Genomic DNA, 12,245 nt, shown 5'->3' with positions numbered 1-12,245 from the left:
TCTTTTTAATACAAGTCAATTAAGTGCTTTAATTAATTTTTTAAATTTTTTATTTGATCATGATTTATTATGTTTTTTTAGAAACTTTTTTAATGTTAAAGAATATAAAAAAGTTTTTTAATGTTTTATAAAATTAAGGATATTTGATCATTTATTATTATAAAAGGATTTTAAAAATAAAAAAACAAAAAGACTTGTTCGGATAAATTATTATTATTATTATTATTTAAAAAAATATATTTTGATTTTGTAAAAACATTTTAAATTCAATTTATATAATATTAATTAATTAAATTTAATTGAAGTCTTTTTGAAAATGAAAATAATTTTGTAATTGAAAGTAAATTAAAAAATATATAGTTTTTAGTAAAACATAAATAGTAATATTATAATAAAATCATAAATTATTATTTTTAGTAGAAAATATACTATTTTATTATATGTAAGAAAAAAGATATTTTATTATATTAAAAAATTTATGATATTAACAAGTTTATTATTTTAAGTTTTAAATTATTTTTAAAAATTAATAGAATTGTTAACAAATCTAACGCATTAAATCTTATTTAATCTTAAGCTAATTTGCCTAACGAGAAAAGAAATTAAAAAATAATAATTTTATATAGAAAATAAATAATATAGTATATGTGCCCTAGGGTTTGTTGTCTACCTTCATTTTCTTTTTCCTTTTTCCCAAAATCTCTTTGATTTTGTTCCTCCTGAAAGTTGACAGAACTTGTCCAAAAGTACTGATGCCCTTATTCCATCAATGCAAGGCTCTATTCCCAATCCAGAAGCAAACTGAGCTAAAGGAGCAACAAGATTTGATTTTCTCACCGTTAAGCCAATGACACTGCCATTATGTTGATTCAAATTTGGTGGCCCAAAAGATAAAAACAGTAAGACCCTTTCCCTGGTAAGAAGAATCTGTAGCAACTCCAACCTTCATGATTGCCCCATTCATGAACAGAGAGCATCAAGTGTAGCTTCTGGCTCAGTTGAGACTGTGACTCGGCATGCAGAAGGTGACCATGCATATGTGTACACCTGTAGGTGGAAAGATGCCAGGAAAAATGGGCAGCCCGCCCTTTCTCCTTTAACTCCTTTAACACGGATAAAATGATGGTCAACAATAATGAGCAGTACTTTTGCTGAGTCCATTGTTGCTGCAGTATTGGAGTCAAGGAACAGTAGCTTCTACAGATGCAAAAATTTCAGGTTTTATAAAATCCCAAGAAGCATCATCCAACTTTGTTACAGTTATAAACTCTTATTCGAAGAGAACTTGAATAATTAATTCCATCAATTCCATAAAGACTTTTTCTAGTGGAGAACTCATAGCTGAACAAGCATTCAGTAAGTTTCCAAGAACAGCTGCAATGCCATATCCAGATTCATGTCTTAGAAAACAAAAGTCCCAGCAAATTCATGAGGAATCTGTACACATAATTTGTCATGATTTCCCAGGAAATCCCCATTTCCTGTCTTAGAATTCAAGAAATTACACAAATCTCTCCACTAGAATTTAAATTTAAGTACGTATACTTTGTAAAAACCAAGGGATCATTTGGTAAATGATGAGTGAAAAGGCAACGTGCTTAGCATCTCGAGGCTGATTATGACTTTTAAGTGCAGGCCCAACATGGCAGGGTTTTTGTTATAAAACTGTATTAATCTCAATTAATACGTGCAAATAAGCTTCAGGTATTAAGCTTGAAATCAGTAATTACAAAACTTACCTATTGGGGAATTGAATACTGAAACATCCTATTTGAGTCTTCCAAACCTTTCATATATGCAATGATTCAAACCAAAGACTTTTCCACCAAATAATCATTTCTTTTTGTTTCTAATATAATAAAAAAAGGATTTATATATAGTATATATCCTCATCCTGATGCCATGGGTGAGCAGAGTGGTGGCAGTGATGGAAAGCAATGCTGTTTAGAAAAAAATACGCCTTGAAAAGGTTAAAAGGCTTAATGAAAAGGAAATGGATGTGCTCACATTTGGTGTTATAATCGCCATAATCTTGCTTTTTTTTTGCGCCGTTTGCTTCATCACCATAGAGGGCACCTGCAAGCGCCGTCCTTCCTAAACCTTTACATCCAAACACGCCCTTGCTGAAGCTTCTTTTAACTCTTTTTTCTGTCCTTTCTTTTTTTATTTTGTTGTTTCTCATAAAGAAAAAAAAAAAAAAAAGACTACTAGGTTTAACTAAAAGAGTTTTATGCTTTTAAATTGAATTTCAAAACTTTCAAATAAAGTATCAACAATTATTTTATATATACATATGCCCTCACAAAAGAAATTTGGTAGAAAAAAAAAACTCTATAAATAAAAAAACTTGAATTGAGAATTCCCCGATTTGAACCTAAAAAAGAGTTTCTATGCAACTAGATTGAATATCAAAACTTTCAAATATTGTCCTAAGAATTGTTTATCAGATATATTTGTATACACATGCACGAACTAAAATTTAGCCAAGAAAAAATATGTAGAAGTATGAGAAGTCATTATCATAGAAAATACTCTACCCCTTAGAGACCAAATCTCCAAGTACATTTTCAAATTGAAACTCTAATGGATTTTATTCAACCCACCAATTTTCCTTTCCTTCAATCAAGAGTGGAATTCTACCATAGGCTGGTTAAGAGGCTTGATCATCTAAATTAGAAAATTAAGGATCTCATAAGAATAATCCAATGGATATATTAATGTCAAACACACTACTAATAAACATAATTACCTATCATTCTGATCAAATGAATCCATATGCACCATTAAAAGTAGCACCTTCCTTAACTTAAACGCTTCTGGATTTCGTAAATTCTAAGCTCAAAACTTTTGATTATAATTAATAATTGATATGTTCAAGATACTTGGCCTAGTTAGTTCCTGTTTGAAAAAATTGCCACATAGGCCTATGCAATTTACTCGGTTTGTTTTACTTTTTATTTTTCCTTTTATTTTTATGTCTATGTTTTAAAAAGCTAAAGCTCTTTTATATCTACTATAAAAGCCAAATCCAATTCCTAATGAAAGAACCGATGCTTAATGGAACAGTTCTCGCACACACATTTTAAGGTTTTAAAGTTTTGTAGTGATTGGAAAATTAAAAGATTTCAATTGTTGATGATTTTTTTTGTTTCAAGAAAGACATACCAAATGTTTATAGACTGGATCATACAAGAAAAAGATCATTCTGCTTACCAAGGTCAGCTTTATGAGGTCTTTCCCCAACTTGGACACATTGTATGAAATGTAGAAGGTTAGTGAGTCAAAAACATTTCTTTTAGTTCACAAATCCCACCAAAACAAAGAAGGTGTTATTTTTATTAGCAGATAACATAGATTTACCTCTTTATGTATTTTTGTAATCTCTTCTGCCATGACATATCGGCCGCAATGCATTAAAAGACACTGTCATAATCCATTGGTGGAATTGTATCTTCCACGACATACAAAACCAAAAGGCCTCAAACATGCGTATCCATAATTTCCAAAACCATGTAGACAACCACAAGCCAAATGCAGTATCATCTCCATGCCTATAAAATGTGAAGACCAAGAATAGGCACCATGCATGCACTAACGAATGGATGGTTAGAGCATATGGCAACTAATTATAAGTGACATGTATATAAACTTTCATATTGATTCTATGTTTACAGTAGCTATCTTTCAAAACAATTATTGCCTGTCACTGAAGAATGAAGTTTCCTCGAGAAACTGATGAACCTTATGCAGGGGAATAAATAATATTCATGTTGTTATATAACTTAAGTATTACTTTGCAAGAACCAAACCTTAAGAGAAAGGAGGACTAAACAAATTTTTGCATAAGATTTCATCAATGAAATTTTTTCATTTTTTAGGAAACAACAAATTGTTTCACTTTTATTTTCTTTTGTTTAAATTTTCTCAAAAACCATACAAATTCTAATATTCTCAAGTTCTACATATGATTTCTTTTTCTATCTATGCAATTGCATGGCTAGATTTATAAATTCAAGTATTGACCACCATTTAAAAGCCATTAAAGGAACAATGATTTAAACTCAAGCAAAATGTGAACTTAATCCATGTTATAATGCACACTAACCATTATTCACTTCCTCTTTTACTTCATCTCCTGATTTCTAGACAATATCTTTCAACCCAATTGAGAGGTTCTTGTAGAATTGCACATAAGACAAATTTAGTGAATGATTGAATTTATTAATCATAATTTATAGAGAAAAATGGACTGCTTTCCTAACATGGGAAAATAATATTGTGCTCAGGGTGTCAATTCCCTAAGGAGCCAATTTAATACAGGTCTTACATTGAATTTAAGGTCCTTATATCCAAGAGACCCCTATCTAGGGGTCTAGTTACTTTTGGAATAAATTAAAGATAAGTAGTAGAAGCTTGTTTTAGCATAAACATCACTACATTTTATCACACATGCTTTTTACATAAAAGAGGGTAGGGCTTCGGTATCAAACAAGATATTGGCAACCAATCTGCCCGGGATAAAAATTCAATATTCATTCTAATTTAATATGAGAATTGCATTGAGATAGTAGATACATACCTTGTGAAATTCTAGAGTATCTCCCCCAGATTTTCAAAGCTTGACCATGTATAGCAAAGGGCCACTTCAAAAATTTGTCCACGTAAATTATTGACATCCAGTTGAGACATCTTCAGGTAATGTTCCAATGAACTCATGGTCAGGGGATCCTGCAAACAAGGCAACTAGGAGAGAAATGCCTCTATTGCAATAGATAAATGACCCTTGCATCCAAATTTCTCCCCTTGAAGTTTCATCTAAGGTAGGTTGCAAAGGTTTTAGCAGAGCATAATAATACCATATGACTTTGTCAAACAAATCAAGACATGCATCACTAACTATTCAATTCCATGAAAATCTCAAGAGTATTTTTGTAATTTTGCCAAGCATTTAGTTCCACATAACTCTGACAAGTATATATGTGATTTAGACAAGCCACAAACTAAACTAATCATTGGGAGACTATCATCAGATTAAAATTTTGGACATGAGAAGTCAAGAATCCTGGGTTGATTTTATTTGCAGACCAAATAGAAAGTTAGAAAACTATAACCAAGTCTAATTAAGGTGCATCGGTTCTATTCAATCTTCCAAACTTAGCAATTAGGAGGAAGCCTACTCAAGATAATATAGAGGTCACAAGCAAAGCAATCAAGATTCAATGCATGCAATACTCATATTCCTTGCACCAATTCATCCACTCTACAAATTCTCATCTTGCACCTCAAATTTGATTAATAATTTTCTAAATCACTAAGGAAAGTTGTGTAAAGAAGAAGAGTTATGGCAAATTGCATCTTAAATAGAAAAAGATAGTGCTTATTGACATTGAAGTTATTTTTCTTTACATTAAAAACCAAAGGCATAATAGTTTTCTCAATTTTTTAGATAATCTCATTGGCAGGACGCTTCGATGTAAATATTGTCTCCTGTTTAATAAGGCACTGGCGACCAAAGAATATGTTAGATGCAGGCTTCATATTTATGAGGAAGTTTAGGATAAGATCATAGCTAAATAAACAACTAAAGCTCATTTAGTTATCTAGCTGTAACTTTGAAGCAACATATGTTATGACTTACAAGAGACAACAATTACTCCTTAACTTTTGTTGTGGTGGTGTTGGTGGAGGAGAGGTGAAAAAATTATTTCTGATATATAAACCAAGCTGTAATCTCATAAGTTATTATATAATAAAACCTACAAGTAAAGATTAGAACACAATGATAGAATTATCTGTATAGACTTTTGAACAATTAAATGGTGAAAGGTAAGATGCTTTTGAGATCAAGACGTCTAAGATCATCCTAGGCACTTGAAGATATTCTTGATTCTATCACTTAGGAGCTGTAACTTTACACACAAATAAATAAATAAACTTAGATTCTTAATATCTCATTGAACTTGACAACAATCAAAGCTACAATGTACCATTGGCTTTCCAAAGAGAGTACCAAGGTTGAGACCCTGAGATGTCGAGATGAGATCAAAAGCATTCTTATGTTATGACTTACGAGAGACAACAATTACTCCTTAATTTTTGTTGTTGTGGTGTTGGTGGAGGAGAGGTGAAAAAATTATTTCTGAGTTATAAACCAAGCTGTAATCTCATAAGTTATTATATAATAGAACCTACAAGTAAAGCATCTAAGATCATCCTAGGCACTTGAAGATATTCTTGATTATATCACTTAGAAGCTGTAACTTTACACACAAATAAATAAATAAACTTAGATTCTTAATATTTCATTGAACTTGACAACAATCAAAGCTACAATGTACCATTGGCTTTTCAAAGAGAGTACCGAGGTTGAGACCCTGAGATGTCAAGATGAGATCAAAAGCATTCAAAGTGACAAGCGCCATAGGTCACTCTTCACACCTCTCCACAACAAGGTTTTGAGAGTCCTGAACAACAAATGGTAAATCAAGTACAATGTCACACCCTAATAATCCATTGACATATAGATTGACCAAGGAGTGTAAGAAAAATATGCTTAAATGAAATTGGTACAACAAGAAGATACTTGCCCCCGATTCATCAAAGATAGCATCCCAATCATCAAGACTAACATCTGTTTGTTCAAAACTAGGTGGCTTATATCCCTTCTTAAACCACTCATTCTCAATGACTTTAGCAATTGCAAACCCTTGTTTCAAACCATAGCAATACCAAGTAACTCAGAGTTATAAGCAATGAGGAAAATAATGGCTAATGCAACTAAAGGATGATATAATATACACCAAACTAATCACCAACCAAACCAAAATAATAAAAGGAATAGAAAAAAGAAAAACTCTTTTTTCTCTTCTTAACAAGGGAAGTAAACTCTTTATACAAAATCTGTATAAAATTTTGCCAGAATAGGAAAGATTATTATATTTTAAGGCATAAGAACAAGAGGAGATGGACCTATCATCTCTGGTTTAGGGTCCAAGATTCTTTTAATTAGCTTCTTTGCACTTGAGGAGAACTAGGGAGGAAGTGTAGAGTTAGCCTTAAATATTTGCAATAACATCAAGTCCTTATATAACCAGGTTTTGGATTTATAAATGCATTATATTAGGGAGAATCATTCAGTAAACATACAGATAAACTTATAAATACAAAGCCTATGAATCAGATTATCTAACTCCAGATCATGACAAGCAAGACATATCTCTTGAAATGCAGAGGATGAGCTATTAAACTTGGACTTTTCCATTAAAAACTTCAATTCATGTAAGCACTTTGATAGTATCTATGGCGTATATCTTTCTTCATTAACCATTTACAAGTAGTTATGCCAATCTATGTCAGCAAATTTTATGTATGTATTCTCCAATTTCCATAAGATTTCTTTATAACTCAAAATATAAAAGTCGCATGATTAGTGCTCATCCTCAAGGCAACAAAAACCAAAGATGAGAAAACAGGTAAGAGAACACACTCAAGTTATTTTTATTTGTTAAACGGTAAACTAAGATAGTGTATTTTAGCAGTTGTTTAAAAGCCTAATAACACAATCCATGCTCAACATCTTTTTCTAATAGTCAATTATGGAGTATACTCAATTCTTTTCAGACATTCTTTTATTATTATTATAGTTTTTGTTGAGGATGCCTTTAATAGGAAAAACAAGATAAGTTAACCAAAAAAAAAAACCTTAGCAGAAAGCGCATAAACCAAGTAAACACAATTTATACAAGATGCAACAAAAGCAAGAAAAAACCACCCAACATGCTAATCTACCACTCAAAGCCTATCTACAAAAACAACAAACGAGAGCACATTTATTGGATTTTTATATCTCTCTGAGAGGTCCAGCGACTGCTTGTTCTTCAGGTACCAATGATCAAATTGTCAATCAGAACATTGTTGAAATGCAAAAAAAAATAAAAATAAAAACCAACTACAGATCATAATGCAATAAGGCCCCCCAGTGTGCACCTTTCTAATTGCCTAAGAGCTCTTTATGATAGTTAAAGCTTTATTCAGCGTGTAGGTATGCATTAAGGCACTTTAGGGCAGTAAAGCTAGTAGCTTGAAGGCTATTTCCATTCAGGTTTGGGGTGAGATGCTTTTGTAGAAGAGCTTACAGGAAGAGGATCTACAATTTAAGATTTGTTTACATATTGATAGATACTGCTTCTTTCCACAAATAATTCTTAAGAAGCAGTTATCAAATTAGTATCTACCTTGTCAATCCATAGTTTTTTTCCCCTTGAAAAAGCATTTTGCCAAAATTTACAGCTGCACCAAACAGACTCCAGATCCATTTGTCAAATCTTAATGCAACACAAAAGGTAAACATAACTGAAAGTATAGAAACACAAAAGGCAACGATAGCTGAAAGTACAGAAACACAAAAGGCAAAGGTAACTCAAACCACAGAAATATAAATTAATATGTAGATCATGACCTCATATACAATGCAAGCACACATGCAACAAAATGCCCACATAAGAGAGGAAGGGAGAGGAGGGAGGGAAAAGAACCACACCTGATGGTACAAGTTATCTTTGACTAGTTTAACCCAGATATGTTTCACTAAAACTGCTTGAACAACCTTTTTCTCACCCTCATCTTTGAGTTTTTCTGCCAAAAGATAATAACCATGTCTGGACAAATCTTCCTATGAATTCCCAACTGTCCTGAAACAATCAGCCCACCAAAATAAGTCTCTAAGAGTTATGAATCCATGTTTTCCAGCAAACGCTTTGCTACTCTGTCGATGCAAAATAAGTCTCCAGGTTGACTGACAAAGTAAGCTTCTGATACAGCTTATAGACCAACAAAAAATTTACTATAACAAACAAAATCTAGGATCCGCAGTTAGAAGACATTTATTTCTAATTTGGCTTTTAACACTTATTTCATAATATGACAACCTAATCCAGAATCCACAGCTTATAGGCCCAACATCTGCTCAGAACAAGATATATTTCCTCCAAAATAGAAGAAAAAGCCCACTGTCCAACTACCATACCAACAACAAAAGCAGAAAAGGGTCACAAAGGAAAATTATTCTTAGGTCCTATGCAATAATTTTAATTAATTTTTTAAATTCCAAATTTCCTGTAGTAATTAGAGAAAATACAACATTTCAGAATTCTGCAAGCTTGCACCACTCTGGTCCCAGGCTTTTGCACAGCTGGTGGTAAACAAAAAGGTTAGTACTAAAAATTTGTTACAGTTGAGGAGGCTTTCTAAAGCGTTGTAAATAGAGTGATGAATTCTGTGTACAGCCTGCAGAGAAACAACTAATAATTTATTCATCCATTCCCCAGTAGTATATTTACTATTTGGCACAAATTCACTTTGCAGACCACCAAGGTTTTATCATTTTTTCCAGTGCATCAAGGGCAGGTTGGATAGACATAATTGTTATTTTTCAGGTAATATAACCCAAGACAAATGTCGGGACTTTTCAATACAGATGTGAAGCAAAAAAAATCAACTTCGAGTCTTCTTTTTTCCCTCTATTTGCACTTCAGCATTCCCAATGTTCCATGGGATTTAATGAGCTCAAAGCATTTGGACTGGAGACACCCGAAGGGCCAGCCATATGTACCTCGTGAGACCTAGCCCATCCAAATCAAAATAGAACAAGCACCTACAACTAAGGGGAATGGAGTGTCAACCACAGGGTGAGATGATCTTAAAATACAAGGGCAAGTGACTGCTCACATCATGAAACTTGTTCATTTTGATGAACATGGCTGCAAGTGAACTGGGTTAGTCTTTGAATTGACTACAACCAAAGTCATGGCTACTTCAAACCAAAAAAAAAGCTCCTATTCCAAATCCGCTTCTTGGAGAAAAAGTTGATCTATGATCAACCTAATCATGGAGCCCACCCTTCCCCTGCCCGCATATTGTTCCAATAGAAGTCTTTGGAAATTCATGCAAAGTGGAAAACTTCTCCACCAGGTTACCTCAAGCTAAATGTTGACAACTACTTCTTTGGCAATCCAGGATATTTTGAGGTTGGGGTGTCTTTAGAAACCATCAATGTATTAGTTAAAGTTGATTTCAAATTTGCCAGACAGCCAGAGAAGGATTGAACATTGAGGGAGACCTTTCATTTCTAGGGTGTGGAAGCTACTCACTAGGCTAGAGACTTGAGTCCCCATTCTTGGATTCCTTAAGCAGCTAATCAAATCGATCATTTGGCAAATCGAGGAGCCTCTCACTAGGTGCCCTTTGTGGGGGAAATTTTTACCACTTTGACTTACACTTTTGGGTTTATTTGTACTTTGGGTCTTTCCATACTCATATCTCCTTTTCTTTTTTGTTAGACTTATTCATCCTTCTTTAGAGAATAGATCCTTCTCTTTATACCATACCATTTATTTTCCATGAAATCAAATGCTTGCTTCTGATAAAAAATAATAATCAGTCCTCTCAAAGCTATGATTATGCAATAATGAGTCTCTCACATTATTTATTTATTTATTTTTATAAGTAAATTTTTGTCCCCATTAGGACTTGAACCTTGAACCTCCCACAAACCCTCCCCATCCCTTTACATGAGTCTCTCACATTATTGTACCTTAGCATACATAAGAAATATCAATAACTTCAGCCTATTCTCTCTCCTATTACGACCATAGTGGCATCATTGCCCCAAAATATATGACTCAGGTTTTGTTGGCAACCTCGAGAAAAATAACTTGAACCAAAACAAAAGTTAAAGAAATAGTTCAAAAAAGCAAATGTTTGAATTAAAAGAGAAATTAGACATCACATTCAGAAAAGCAAATTCTGCATAGGATATGAGCAGAAATTCAACACTTCTTTTTGCTGCTAATACCCTTTTTTATAATTTAATTCACCCTCAACATCCTCAGATATGTAAATGAAAACTGAAATCTTTTATCCCATTTAATTTGTTGAGTCAACGTTATACCTCCAATTTAGCCATCTATAGATTAGAAGATATAAAGAACAGAGCGTCATATAATTCATCTACAGGCTTCACCGCACCCCAGCACTTGGCAAATGGTTTAAGAATAAACAAGTAAATAAATATATATGAATGTGCATGGACATGTTTCTGCGCAATCAAACAGCGCATTAACAAACGAATGGACTCAAAAAAACAGATCTACAACAACCATGAAAGAATCATCATCAAATACTAATTCCCCAAAACAAAGACTCAGATCCGTGGAGAGAATAAATTCAAAATTAAAAACCAAAAAAGAACAAATCATAAAAAACAAAAGGACTCAGAAACTAAATTTTCCAAGAACCGGATTATTTTTCTTGGTTTAAACCAAAACCGACGAATTTCATCACAATAATCAAGAACCCGGAGGGATTCATAGCTCACCTGTAGGGCGGCGAAAATCTGCCGATCCCAACGAGCAAACTCCCAAGAAACTTGATGTGAGTCCCTCTATCTTGCAGCAAACCTAAAGACTCCGACCTCTCGTGCTTCCTCTCCTTGAAGAAGTCCTTCCGATCCCAAGGTAGTGGTTTTGACGGCATGAAAACCCAGTCAATCGCATGCGCAGCCCAGCTCCCAACCTAATCAGTCAACCACACAACCCTACCCTGAACCAAATCTAGAGTTTCCAAAATCCCACAACCACAAAACCACTATCCACAAAGCTGATTCCCCGAGCTTCCACACCGAGACCGAACCAAATCCATAGAGAGACACCGTGCCCTTGCTTCTCGGCCAATAAAACTCAAAAGTCCTCCGCCTTTCACTTCCCCTTCTTTCAAGCGTATGGCTTCCGCCGCGCCCTAGATTCCACTCCAGGAAGATACCACCATAGATGAGACACAAGAGCCTCGTCTTCCTACCTCCAGTTTCTTTCACTTTCCGTGCTACCAGGAAAAAAAAAATTGTTTGGAATGAGAAGGTGAGAACCTGAGGACAATAAGGACATAGAGAGGAGAACAGAAGAAAAGAGATAAGAGAGAGCAAGGACTTAGGAATTTTAGAAAGTTAAAAAATTAAAAATGCAACTTTGCCCCTGTTAAAAAGGATTAATTGATTAAAAATGATGAAAACATTCCAAATTAATAAAACTAATCTTTCCCATTTTTGAATTTGAAGAGTAACATATTTTTGATATAAATATCTTTCAACATTTTCATTATTTACATGTATGTTTTAAAAGAAATTGTTATTTTTGTAAAAATAAGAACATTTTTATTAAAAATAGATATTTTTTAGGTTGAAAAAATATGAA

The 12,245-nt window shown here is 33.3% G+C and overlaps 1 long non-coding RNA gene across 1 annotated transcript; it reads right to left on the bottom strand.

The window, feature by feature from the left end:
- Positions 1-4,392: 4,392 nt before the first annotated feature.
- Positions 4,393-11,995, bottom strand: LOC100854103 (uncharacterized). Its single transcript, XR_786918.3, has 3 exons — positions 11,375-11,995; positions 8,540-8,690; positions 4,393-6,464 (listed from the first exon to the last, which is right to left on the bottom strand). It is a non-coding gene; the product is annotated as an uncharacterized LOC100854103 (long non-coding RNA).
- Positions 11,996-12,245: the final 250 nt, after the last annotated feature.

This window comes from Vitis vinifera, chromosome 11 (assembly GCF_030704535.1).
Source record: "Vitis vinifera cultivar Pinot Noir 40024 chromosome 11, ASM3070453v1".
Classification (NCBI taxonomy): Eukaryota; Viridiplantae; Streptophyta; class Magnoliopsida; order Vitales; family Vitaceae; genus Vitis; species Vitis vinifera.
This window is presented reverse-complemented; position numbering and strand designations above follow the sequence as displayed.